The sequence below is a fragment of the Sinocyclocheilus grahami genome, unplaced genomic scaffold (genome assembly GCF_001515645.1).
Source record: "Sinocyclocheilus grahami isolate Dianchi unplaced genomic scaffold, SAMN03320097.WGS_v1.1 scaffold76.1, whole genome shotgun sequence".
Lineage (NCBI taxonomy): Eukaryota > Metazoa > Chordata > Actinopteri > Cypriniformes > Cyprinidae > Sinocyclocheilus > Sinocyclocheilus grahami.
Window position 1 is genome coordinate 2,954,310 of NW_015505255.1, and position 14,163 is coordinate 2,968,472.

The window sequence follows — 14,163 nt, forward strand, 5'->3', positions numbered from 1 at the left end:
CGTAGCCGTACCGAGCCGTACCGTGCCGTACCATGCAGTGGAAAAGCGCCATATGATCCTCTAAGTGGGTCTGGTAATAAATCACTTATACGTCAGAGCTGAACTTAGCATGTACTGATCTCTGAGCACATGTCAGGTTAGTTTTGTCTGTGTCAGAGGCATGGCTGGGGCTGTAGATACATTTCATATGTTCTTGAGCTTAGCACTATACTAGACTAAATCCACTGACCTCAGACCTGTTCTTCCACTCCAACAATCCAGCATTTGTAAGATCCCTTTTACATTTCAGACTCAACAGTGCACCTTATAAAACCCAAGAAGCAACATCAGTTTTATTTTGGCTATTTTGAGAAGCTCTGGTTTTGTAAAAGTTGCCTTGGTGAAGAAATTGGTTGTTTCATTCTCCGTTTCAGTTGCACTGTAAAAAGCAAATGCAGTGTTGCAACCTTAAAGAGCTATTTCTGTGTGATATGATTCAGTCATGTAAAATCATATTTTTGAGTTGAATAAAATCAGTTTATTTAGACATATTCAAATGAAGCAACAAAACAAACATTTTTACAGTCTGCTCCTTGAGCATCCAACAACAGTGTTTTCTGCCAGTTTCACCAGCCCCCACAACAGACAGAACTCTGTCATCTGTGGTCAACCAAACGAATCCATGGCAACATTTTTTAGATGACTTTTTGGTCAGATGCAGAAATGGGACTTAGAGATTCAGGTTTATTAAGAATTTTTTTATTTTTTTTTTTAAATGAATCAGTGGCCTAGTGGTTAGTACACATGCACTCACAAGAAATGCTGTTCAATTTATGCAGTGTCATCTGACCTCGTAATCACGCCCTGATGTAGTTTTGTAGAGTTCCCTGCAGTTCTCTCCGAAGTCCTGAATGTACACTAGTTTGGGTCAGTAATTATTTTTCATTAATACTTTTATTCAGCAGGGACACATTAAACTGATCAAATGACTTTTACATTTTTGCAAAAGATATGTTTTAAATAAATGCTGTTCTTTTGAACTTTCAATTCATCAAAGAATCCTAAAAATTGTATAAAAGCGCAACCGTTTTCGGTCACACTCTATTGTAAGGTCCAATTCTCACTATTAACAAACCATTAACTATTACTTTTGTCTCAACAAACTACTAATTTTCTGCTTATTAATAGTTAGTAAGTTGTTAAGTTTAGGTATTGGGTAGGATTAGGGATGTAGAATTTGATCATGCAGAATATGTGCTTTGTAAGCACTAATAAACAGACAATATGTTATTAATAGGCATGCTAATTAGTGACTAGTGAGAATTGGTCCCTATACTAAAGTGTTACCCTGTTTTCTACATTGATAATAATAAGAAATGTCTGCTGAAAATAAATTACATTTTAAAATATATTAAAGCAGAAACCTGCTAGTTATGATATTTTCATGACAATATTCATGTTTTTAATACTATATTTAATAAATGCAGCATTGATGAGCTTAAGGTGATAGTTTAAACGACAACAAAAAAATCTTTCTGCCCCCAGACTTTTGAATAGTAGTAGAACTTCCAAACCAGGATGTTGGTAGTAGACCTCCAGAAGAGGTGTGACATTTTCTTTGTTTTCTTGTCAATGGTGAGCTTATTGTTGTTATGAATATATGAAAGACAGCAGCGAATTTAGAAACGGAGGTCAAAAGAGCTTATGATGTGCTTTTATCCATCATTAACACTTATTGTTGGAACATTTTGCCTGGAGCATCCTACTCACTGCCTTTTTTAGGGCTGTGTGCGTGAGTGCATGCAAGAGAAAGCGACGCAAGAACGAATAAGTGAAAGAGAGATGCGAAGTAATATTCCATAGGGATGATGCTTTGGATATTTCCCCATTTTCAGATAAGGCTGATGAGCAGTGCCCTCCCTTTGGAGACCCTCTGAGTCTCGGCTATGCTTCCATATTAATTAGAATATGAATTATACTGCTTATCTGATGCCTCGTGATGATTTGTACTCAAGGTCTCTTTGCCAATTGTGAAGCTAATGTCAAACAATATTAAACACCTATTTTCAGCCTGCTGTTTTCTCCTCATTTACTTGAGAGAGAGAAAGAATGTCCTCTTTCCGCCGGCCTCTGCCCTGTGTTCAAGAGCAGAGCCATGTGACTGGCTCAGGCAGACACTTTATTCGCTCACAGTAACTGTCAGAGCAGAATGAGAGGCATCCATCATGTGCAAGTAAAACTCTTTCTCTTGCTCATTTCATTCAGTAGCTGGGTTATATTATAGTGTGTGTCCTTTTAGTGTTTGACATCTTAGTGTGTTCTGAGCAACTGTAAAGGACAAGCTTAACTGAAGCCCCTATAAAAGTCATGATGTGTTAATGTCTGTGTCATATATCTTACAGCCTTGAATCACATCATCCACTCCTGTACGGAGCTATGCAATGGCAAGCAAACCTCAACCTAGACTATTTGTCATTTGTGCTAGCTTTCCCTGATATGGCTGGATTAATTATCTGACTTGATGCAGTTGTGGGTGAGAGAAAAGAAAATCTCCTGTAGATATAGATGTCGAGCCCTAATGGCCTTCATGAGCAGGCTGCAGCGCTGTGGGTCCTCTGATGGCCATTACCGAGCCACCCGATTGAAACGCTCTGGATGCTCTGATCTCCTCCGTCATGTGGTGGTTTCTACCTTGCTGTACCTTATTCTTTCTCTCTCTTTCAACCCTGGATGTCAGCATCATGGTGCAAACCTACTAGTAGAAAAAAGGCATAATAGTGGAACCTCATTATAGGCTGCTCTGCTGGAGCTCCATCCAGGGCCTTTTGTTTTGGTCTGTAGAGGTCAGGAACTGATTAAAAGTTGAAAAGTGTGGGTTAATCACTGACTGACCCGCTGGGAGCTGTTGTGGCCCTCAGTCCATTTTAATCAATGCGTCTTTAAGATGGTGCAGTAGACTACTCCGCCCACAGTGCAGACACCTCCCTGCCTGTTTCACTGAATTTTGCTCCAGTGTGTTTTGTTTTGATTTGATTTGATTTGATTTGATTTGATTTGTTGTGTGTTGTGTTGTTTTGTTGTGTTTTGCTGTAATGCAGACTGTAAAAAAAGAAACATTAACATTAAAATACATTAATTTGATAAAATACTCATTGCATGCCTAGTCAGTAGTGTTTGTTTTGTTTTTGTTTTGCTGTTTTGTAGTATTTTGTTGTAATGCAGACTATAACATTTTTATTTATTTTTTTACAAAGTAACAGATTAACTGCAACAAAAAAACGGTAATTTGATCAAATACTTATTGCATGCCTAGTCAGTAGTGTTGTTTTGTGTTGTAGTGTTTTCTGATGTTTGGCATTGTAGTGTTTTGCTGTACTGTAGTCTAGTCTAGTGTTTTGACGTTTTTGTAGTATTTTCTTTTGTGGTATTTGGTTGTAATGCAGTCTGTAAAAATAATGTAATTTATGATAAAATACTTTATTTTGCATGCCTACTCAGCATCTGTTGACTGTGAAAGTGCACAGCTGCAACTAGTTGCCAAGAATACTGTACTTTTTGTGTTACTTTTATAATCAATTATATTCTACAACTTTATTTTAAAGGCCTAATTGGTGAAATGCGCTAATTGGCCTTTCTTTGTCTTGATTCTCTGGCAGAAACCTTGCCTGCTCTCAGCAGCCGAGGCCTATACAGTAGATCAGTGTGTTTATCATGACCCTCTCAGGGATTAGCAGCTAACAGTAACAAACGAATGTGTAAGCGATACCTACTCCTGGTATTTAAGAAATTTTCCCCTGAATAGATCCACCGTCTGTGAATAACAGAATACAGGGATTGCTGTGACTGCCTCTGTCCTTGGAGCCTCAACAATAACACCTCAAGGGTTTGTTTGGATGGTGCGAGCTAAGCATCTGGTCAGGGTGGAGAAGTCACTTATGAGATATTTGCGCCGAGACAGGACAAATGGGCGCTGTACGGTTTTAATCAGATACGGCTGTGGCTGTGCATATTGTGTTGGCTGACAGGGAAGAGTTTTCTTCTGATACGGATATCACCCTCTGTGGTCCGTAGATCCCCCTGTTAATCTCCTGGCTGTAAAGCAACCTCTAACCTTCCTCTTTTCTGTTTATCAAAGCTGCTTGGAGAAAAGAGCAGAAAATCAAGACCCAAAATACAAAACAAACACCATGCTTTTGTTTTTCTGAAGGCTTACAAACCCAGACTGAATGTTAATTCTATCGTGCGTTTATGGGCTTTCATTGGGCAATCGTCTTGTCATTTTCACTTTTAGTTTAACAAGCCATAAAAATGCCATGAGGCAGAATGCAAGAGAGAAAATGAGGAAGACAGTAGAGGTCCAGACCTTTTTCCTTCCAAGCGTGGAAACACTGTCAGAAATGGTGATGCAAAATAGAGAGAACGATTGAGAAAGAGGAGAGAGATAGAAAGGTAAATGGATCCACCTTAGACTGTCAGTAGATTGATGTTTCTCTGCCCTTAAGGTGAGTATTCCAGGATGTGGGCAAGTGATGTGGCAGGAACCCAAATAAAATGGATGTCCTAGAAGTAAACAAACTCCAAAGAAGGCAGAGAGAAAGACCGCATCAAAACAACACTGTCCCGATCTCATCCGGGCAGAGATAATTGAAAATAAATGATGTGTTGTCGCAGAGGTGCTGCAGACTAAATACTAATTTGTGCCGCAGAGGCAGGCAGGATGCTAAACCAGCATGTCAGCAATGTGAACAGGCTCTAACCTCTCGCCTTCTCTGAGTTGCCCGTCTAATCTTTTTTTATCCATAAATTCAGCGAGGCCAATTTAGATGTTTGCGGATTCACAGGTTAAGCTAGCTCAGAGTCCATATGTGTTAGCTCTGCCAGTAATTGCTTATTTATCCTTTCGTCCTTCCTCTTATCCAAAAGTTACAAGTCAAATGGAGGCTATTTGAGCTGGTGTAGGGTCAGAAGGTTGTGTTTAAATTGTCTGTCAGTGTAGACGTTTTGAGAAGAGAATGAACTTTTCTTAACAAATGTAATCAGGGGGTCTAGAATCCATGGACAAAGCTATCTGTTACCATTCCTGTCTATCTTAGTGGCAGTTCCTTGGCCTCAGGAGTCTTCTGCCATATTTTATCATTGAGCTTATGATCACTATGAGGCCCCAAGTTCATTTCATGCTTTTAAGAGCCCCCCAAAAATGGTCAGTATACATACAGTAAACTGTGATCTATTTATAATATGTTAAAACGGTTTTGATTTTATATACTTTTTTCCCCATCAGAATAGGCAAGTCCCTTTTATTTATATAGCTCTTTATACAATACAGATTGTTTGTTTCAAAGCCGTTTCACAGTAATAAACAGAATCAATGATACACATATAAGACAAATTGAAATTCTGCTTTATCGCAGCCCTAAAAAAGACAATAGTGTCATTATTTAGCTCAAGTCAGTTTAGTGTTGATTCAGGTTGGTTCAATAACGGTGTAAAGTTCATTCAATTCAGCTGTAATCCAGGATACAAAAGTCAACATTGTCGTTATTCAGCTCAATGTTTATTCAGTATAGTTCAGTAGCTGTCGATGTTGCAAAATTCATCAATTATAGAACAGATCTGATTCCATTATAAAGCAGCTCTATGGAAGACAATAGTGTCATCAGTTCAGTTCAAGTTTTATTCTTATTCAGTAGTGTCAGTGCAGTCAAATCAATAATATTACTGAATATTAAAGGGGTCCTATTATGCTCTTTTACAAAGTCTTGATTTTGTTTTGGGGGTGTACTAGAACAGGCTCTCATACTAGGTTGTTCAAAAAACACATTCTTTTTCACATATTTTACATTATTACAACACCTCTCTCCCCAGTCTGGCATGAATGGCTCGAATAGTTCCTGTATCAAATGAAGGCTCGCTTTCTGAAATACGAAATGTGCTGTGATTGGTTAGCTGGGCCAGTGTGTGTTGTGATTGGCACTCGGCGCCTGGTCGGGAAATGTCATGCCCCTTACCATAGACGCCTGCATGCGAGCTTCAGTGTAAATATTGCATCAAAATCAAATCAATTTGAGCATGATTTAATCCTGGATTATTGTAACCACTCTAAATTCGTCTGCCTTGGGAAAGCTGGCGTGTCTCCGACATAGTGATAACACTCGTTGCCTTCTCTAGTGCAGCTCAACCAGGCCTCGTCCCATTCGTTGATATTTGTGATATCACAAATCCCGGAAAATATGCATTGTAGTCCAAACGAGTCGTTCGTTGTAGTTTTTGAAAAGTGATTTCTGTTCAATAAAATATCTCCTTTTGAATTGGACTTTGAGCTTTGTAACTTTGCAGATCTTTTTTATGCTCAAAAAGCAACAATACAGACTAACTAAAGTTGAAAAAGTGAAAAAGCATAATAGGACCCCTTTAAGTGACTTTTAAAGCCCAACTAAGCAAGCCAAGTATACACAACCATATGAATTACTTTACAGAAAAGGATCTGTAGTTATGTCATCTTTCAGCAGATGCTACTTGGCCCATGCTAAGTAGCTAACCTTGACCGCTTGATATTCATGACATATCTGCAATTTTTTAGTATAAACTTAAAAAATAAATTTCACAGATATCTTACACAGCACACACCCAGTGTACACAGACTGTGACGGACACGTTCACATTTTCTTCAGTGTTCAGTGATGTGCTCTTGATGCTACGCGCTCCCTCAGCCACCATAGTTAATGAGCGTAATGAGGAGCCGGATGGGCAAAGACAGATGATTGGTACGATGAAAGGTAATCCTCCATCAGCAGGGCAATTAGCAGCCGACATTAGACTGAGCTGAGAGCAGTGACGGGGTCTGAGACCTGCCCGACATCTCTGTTTATCAAACAGAGAGGCAAAGATGTGCTTAGTGTGAGTCATCACCCTGTCTGTAGATTGATTAGGGTGAGATTTTTTTTTCTTTCTTAGGTATTTGACATTGATAAATTGAGTCATGGGACAGAGGGGTAGCTAAGGACTCAGTGTGTTTACAGTTTGGTGAAGCATGTGGATTTTGTTTAGGAATGTGTCTCTTGGGGCTTTGTTTAGACATCTTTGAAGTCAATGATGAAGGGTTTCCTTTTTGCTAAATGTCCCTGCTTCAAGTCTTTTCTTAACTAGCAAGTGATGTTAGTTTTGTAGTCATGATAAGGCAAAGATGTGCTTAGTGTGAGTCATCACCCTGTCTGTAGATTGATTAGGGTGAGATTTTTTTTCTTTCTTAGGTATTTGACATTGATAAATTGAGTCATGGGACAGAGGGGTAGCTAAGGACTCAGTGTGTTTACAGTTTGGTGAAGCATGTGGATTTTGTTTAGGAATGTGTCTCTTGGGGCTTTGTTTAGACATCTTTGAAGTCAATGATGAAGGGTTTCCTTTTTGCTAAATGTCCCTGCTTCAAGTCTTTTCTTAACTAGCAAGTGATGTTAGTTTTGTAGTCATGATGAGTAGGTGTCGGTTGGGTTTTAACATTGGTAGGGACATTTTATTCCGTTTTCAGGAGTATAAACATATGCACTCATATAGTACTATAACTTTCTCTCTCCAGAACACAAAAGAAAGTATTTTTAACCCACCCAGTGTCCTTCAAAAGATGTTCTTTTGTGTGATGTAGGTTTGGAACAATGATGACAGGATTCTTTTTATTATCATTTTTGATGAACTATCCCATGTATATGTGTATATATATATATACTATATATGTATGTATAATCTTGGTTGTCACTGTGTCAACCACTGAAATTGAAATGTAAGAAACAATAATAATGTTTTTCTGTTCTTGGTTGTGATTTAGTTTCCTTTTTGATGTCATGGCTCAAAAAGAAGTAATAAAAAGCACATTAGCAAAACACAGGCTTCAATTCAGAATTCAAACAACATTTTACTAATTTTCTTATTAACAGAATTACACAGTACCCACTCATCTATATAAAATAACCAAACAAACAAACATCTCCACTGCTGATCAGCTGTTCATGTTTTTATAAATATATTTGTCTACTACCTTTTATACACTAAATAAAAGTATCCAAACAATGCACTGGAGTTTGGTGAATGTATATAAAAAAATAATTTTATACAGTATAAAAATATTTTAATGTGTTTTTAAAGCATTTTGATTTTATCTAAGGTGCACATGCACAATGAAGCTCATACAGTGTCCTTAGACTTTTAACTGTTCACTTATTTTGTAAAGGTAAATACAACATACTGATTTTGCACTTAGGTAAATTGCATGTAATATTTATATTACATTCAGTCACTATTTAATCCTTAGATATTTTGGTAGGAATATTTCAGTAGTCTGTTGGTTTAGAAAGAACATTTCTCTAGCCTTGAAACCCAAATCTATACACATGGACTAAAGCTAATAGTGTTTTGAATTTATATTGCTGTCCTGATAAATGTTGCTGTTTGAAAAGTTTAATAAGTATAAAAGGTCCCATATCCCCTAAGGAGAAATAGCACACTGTTAAATGGGTTGAGTGTAAGTTTGTCTTATTTGTGAGATTGCATCAACCTATTGTTCAAGGAAGCTGAACTATCGGGAGCTTATTGAGCGGTTGATGCTTGACTGCTCTGCTTCTGAACAGTGAGTTGGATAATCTTAACTGATCCTGAAATAGAGAAGCTGGGTGCTGTATTACCATTCACACAGTTTCTACCTGTTTTCAACCTGTAAGTAAGAAATACATTTTCACGCCACATATGGAGTGCGCATGTTTTGCTGTGCTATGAAGATAGGCCCTTAGCAGTTCACAGTGATACATCTCAGATTGCTTATGTTCATGTTGTTCTAAGAAAAACATAATGTAGTAAAAGTCATCCAGGGAAGTGCCAATGGGAAACACTGCTTATGTCAATGAGGCCTAGTGATGTTGTTGCTTGATAATATACATTAATATGTGATAGTACGATGTCTTTGCTCTCTTAACATGGCATTTGTCCCATTTACGTAATAAAAAAAGTGTCCCTGGATACACAACACTGAATTAATGGTGACGATGACAAACTATAATAAGCACCAGCTGTAGTTCATCACAATCTGCCAGTGATATATCAGTGATACTTGTTCACACCATATTTCTTTGGCTCCCAGGCTGCGTGCGAGCTGCTGATATGAGGGGCGGGTGGTGTTGATTGGACGGTAGGTGGTTCTATTGTCACTGTGAGCACAATCGTCCATGTGTTTGTATCTCCACCAGGTGGTCAGAGAACAATGACAAATATGTCTGCAGTTAGTCATCTCCAGATTGTTCTCTTTAAAATCTCTAAATTGCATGTCTCTCATTTTCTTACTGTGGTCTTTCCAGTAGTTCTTCTCGATAGGGAACCTGTCAGTATTTCCGTAGCAACCTAAATGCCAATGCACAGCAATATTGACAGGTGTGAATTGTTTCATGGCTGATGATCGTTCGTGCCCAGCCCTGGCGCCGGTGAGTGGCACGTGTGATACTGCTTGGCATGCAGGTGGCAGATGGGCTGTAATTAATGAGAACCTGTTAAACAGTGATATGTGATCCCACGCGGTAATTAGAAAACAGCAGCATGGAGCCAGGCGAAGTAATTAGTCCGTCAGGGCCGGGGCTCTCAGGAGTCAACCCTCCTAAAGGAGCTTTTAGCCAGACAGAGACAACTAACATACATCATGCTTATTAAGATTGCTGAATGATGCAACCACTTATTATATAGCTTTAATGCTAACAATTTAGAATAGACCTTAGGAATTTGACACGGATGAAAACGAGGCTGCGAGGGATGGACTTACAGTCTCTTACTAAGGTCTGTAAGGTTCTGTTTGTTAATGCACTAGGCATTATAAACTAAGAATGAACAACAGTATTTATAGCATTGATTGAGGTTTATGTTCATTTTCACGTTCATTTATAGTAATGCATTTTTATTTTATTATTTGTCAAATTTAAATCATATTATACTCTTTTTTTTATATATATATATATAATAAAAGTGTAATATGATTATTAAAGTACAGTATTATTATTATTATTATTATACTTTTTTAATGTTTCAAACACTACCATTCAAATGTTTTTGGTCAGTAAGATTTTTTTGTTTTTGATCAAAAATACAATAAAAACAGTAATAAGATCTCTTTTCTATTTGGATGTTTTAAAAATTTAATTTATTCCTGTGCATGATTTGTCCTGAAAACTGCTTAATATTTTTGTGGGCACTGTGATGCATTGTTTTTAGGATTCTTTGATTCTTTTGTCACTTTATAAATATTTTCACTGCCACTGTTAATCATTTTAATCCATCATAGCTGAATAAAAGTACTGATTTCTTTAGAAAAATCTTGCCCAAACTTTTGAACTGTAGTAGTTATAGTATGTGTGGAAGTTAACATTAACATATACAGTAGGTTAAAATGATGTAAAAAAAAAATTGTTCTTCATTACTGAAAGCAAAATGGTTCAGATTTCATATTTATACAGTTGTAGAAAGCTGCTGCTAAAACAAAAGCCCAGACAACCTACAACCTCCGTGTGGAGCAATTGGTGAAGACAGCATGTTGCAATTAAAGTTAAAGATTGAATTTGAGTCGCAGTTGTAGATTTGAAGCGCAGCAACTGAATTTGTCTTTTGATATTGCTCACTGCAAACTACAAAGCATTTGCTGAAAGGGACCATTTTCCCTCCTCTGTACTACCAGCAGAGTAAATTAGAGATAGACAGGAATTGTGCATTTCATTGGCTACACTCAGCTTGCATTGAAAAGACAGCTGAAGAGTGGCCCATTAAGCTTTCCCTTATCACTCGGGTTCTGAATAACATCTTTTCAATTTTTGCTTTACAAAATCAGACTCATTATTGCCTGCGTTTTAACCTGGTCCTCAGCCATCATTTGTTCTGTAATGTGTTTTCTCGCTGTAAAGTGATAGAGATGTCATCACTCCGCCTGAAGCTCGGGTTTGGTTTCATATTTGTCATCCTGCACAAGAAAAACATTCTTACATGAATGTTGTTGTCAGTGATTAATTATGACAATCGGAGAAGTCTGTTTCCCACAGCGAGCAACAACAAATGTGATGCTCTGTTCAAATCGCATTTTTATCATGCCATCTTTGAGACATAGATTCACATCATTTCCTCTCTGAGCTCGTAACCTTTCAACGTCCCTTGGTCCACAAGACAGAACGCAACCTATTTCAGTCATTCAGCTGCAATGGATCACCATTGTCATCTCTACAACGTCCGCACTTTATTAAGTATGGAGGAAATCAAGCGTGAGACTTCCTGTGCACCTGAGCCAAGGACCCTCACAGCCCCAGGACGCTTGTGAACCTCCTCGTACATCAGCCTCTTAATCTTCCAGTTTGCTGGTAGCCTGAAAAACACTTATCACATTCATATCTCCCAGCGTCCCTCACACCAGCCCTCCCACATATCGTAAGTGTCAATCTGTGTCTGTGTGATAGAGTTGAAATGACTGTCCAACTTTCACTTTCAGCTCCAATCATTCTCTCTTTGCTGACATGTCTGGTATTACAAGGTTAATGTCCCGTCAGGTAGAGGGTCTCATTAGTAAATCACCGTGTTGGGGAGGTAAGGCCACTCTTGATATACGGCTCAGTGTCCTAGTCTGTAATCTACCCGGGGTAGACCTGACAGCTTTAAACTCATTCTCTCACGCACAAACTTTGATTTAAAGCAGCCAGAATGTTTAACGTATTTCATCCTTCAGGACTGAAATCCCAGAAGTGTCAGCTGAGAAATAAAGAGAATTGTTTTTAATAACGAGTTGGGGGAGAGGAACCAGAAATTGTGGTTCTGTCAGCGGTGCAAAAAGAGAAAAAATGACCACGCTTGAGATCCATCAAGCTGCATGGAGCCGCATTGATAGGATGTGGTGTGGGGGAATTACGCAAAGATTGGTTTCTCTAGCTGACCATATGTCACTGGCCATGTATCAGCGTGGTCTACCGAGGAATTGTGGAAGAGGTAGTATATCAACACCCTGAGAAAAATAGCCCGATGCTCTGAAGTGCGCTTGTGTTATTCATTTATTCATGTGAGCTGTTAGGGGCCGTCTCTCACAGTAATGAGTCTGGGCTCAGATGGTGAAATCAACGTTAATTGTTTTGGTTGAAGTCATTGATTATTGAGTGCTTTAATTATTAGTCACATCTGTTCCTTTCGCTTTCCCCATGGATGAATAGTTTGGATCAATCACATTCGATCTTTCATGCTCCTACGTCAAGTCCCATAAACCACAATTGGTTTATTTTTGGTCTGATAATCTAAACAGACTCAGGTAATGATTATTCCATTCTGCACAATGGTTACGTTTGAAAAAAACAAGACTTTGTAAAATGTCTTACAAATAAACGAAATAGCAGGATTACAAATCAATCATATAGTCTAAAAAAGGAGAACGTGTAAGAGAGAGAGCGATCTTTTTTGACGGATATCGTGTACATGGAAAACCTGAAAAAATAAGGGAATTTTCAAATTGCCAAAAAGTAGAAAAGTTAAATCTTTAAAAGTTGAAAAATTCTCTTTTATCTCTTTTTATTGTTGTGCTGAACTCTAGCATGCATCAACATATTACAAACCCGATTCCAAAAAAGTTGGGACACTGTACAAATTGTGAATAAAAACAGAATGCAATGATGTGGAAGTTTCAAATTTCAATATTTTATTCAGAATACAACATAGATGACATATCAAATGTTTAAACTGAGAAAATGTATCATTTTAAGGGAAAAATAAGTTGATTTTAAATTTCATGGCATCAACACATCTCAAAAAAGTTGGGACAAGGCCATGTTTACCACTGTGTGGCATCCCCTCTTCTTTTTATAACAGTCTGCAAACGTCTGGGGACTGAGGAGACAAGTTGCTCAAGTTTAGGAATAGGAATGTTGTCCCATTCTTGTCTAATACAGGCTTCTAGTTGCTCAACTGTCTTAGGTCTTCTTTGTCGCATCTTCCTCTTTATGATGCGCCAAATGTTTTCTATGGGTGAAAGATCTGGACTGCAGGCTGACCATTTCAGTCAAGGTGTGGGTCCTCGAGCTTATGCAGCAGGTGTCGAGGCTGTGTCACCTGTCATCCTGAAGTGAGTTAGTCCGGGTAAGATGTTTTTGTTGATGTTGTTAGCCAGTAGGCTATCTGTGGTAAACGTGATGTGGGACAGCCGGGTTAGACTCTCACTGGTGAGAGTGCAGGTGGTTCCAGGGATTGCCGAGAACTGTTATGGAGATTCTATAGTGTGTAGAGAATTTCCGACTGACCTAGTGATGATGGCAGGAAAGCGGCAGATGGTTGTGAGCTCTCTGCTTTGCTCAACGTCACTAGAAATCCGATGTTTGCGGTGTCGCTTGGCTCTTGTGGCGGCACCGACTTGAGCTTGCCTGAGTTGTGTTGGTAGAGCTTTCGCTGTTGGGCATGTGGGCCCGTTGCTCAATCCAACGTTGTCTGGCTGCTTCTGGGGGTGTCGACCGGTTTCAAGAGATGCTCCTCCCTTGGAGGGGCCTGATGCTGTGTTGCAGCAGGCAAGGAGTCAGAGGTTTGTCCTTCTCAGTACTCCTTAGTTGAGTTTTGTTCAAGGAGCTTTTTTTGCGAGTGTAGCAGCTCCTGTAACCCAGAAGTAGGCGTGTCCAGCTGTCCTTGTGTAGCCTCCGTTCAGCACCTGTGTGAAGGGTGTGGAGGAGGATGTTGTGGTGGACTGGTGTTGGACATACCGTGGTGTTTGCAGGATGAGGACGCCTTTCCCCAGTGGTTGGTCTGGAACCTGGGTCTGTTGCCATGGTGATGGCTCTGTCCTCTTCTGGCTAGGGGCTTTCTGTAGAAGGGTTTTGCATTGTGGCAATGTGTGGCAATGCTTCTGGTGCCCGCTTTGGATTCTGAGTTGTGAAGTTCAGAATCAGCAGCAATCAGTCCCTGTTCAGACTTTCAGACTCAGAATTCCTTTATGATGGCTTGTTTAAACTGCTGGTGAGACTGCAGGATCAGTTCCTTTGATGTCCTCAAGGTCTCTGCAGTATTTAGGTTGCCAGATGTATTGTCTCTGGCCAGCTCGTTGGGGTCACACGGTGTGTGTGTCTGCAGTGATCCTCTGGAAAAGTCCCTGCCCCACCCCCTTGTGGCTGCTGGTTGGTGACGTGTGAACAGTGGCTCTCGCCCCCCCCCCTC

General features: G+C 39.2%; 1 protein-coding gene across 2 annotated transcripts in view; it reads left to right on the forward strand.

Annotated features, from left to right (window-relative positions):
• Positions 1–14,163, forward strand: part of LOC107586001 (protein FAM189A1-like) — a 131,124-nt gene that overhangs the window by 91,356 nt on the left and 25,605 nt on the right. The window contains exon 1 of one of the 2 annotated variants that reach the window (XM_016273216.1): positions 3,399–3,403. The exons of the other annotated variant lie outside the window; for it this stretch is intronic. The gene's annotated coding sequence lies outside the window, so the exon portion shown is untranslated. Of the gene's footprint in view, positions 1–3,398; positions 3,404–14,163 lie in introns of those variants that run through there. 2 annotated transcript variants of the gene reach the window in all.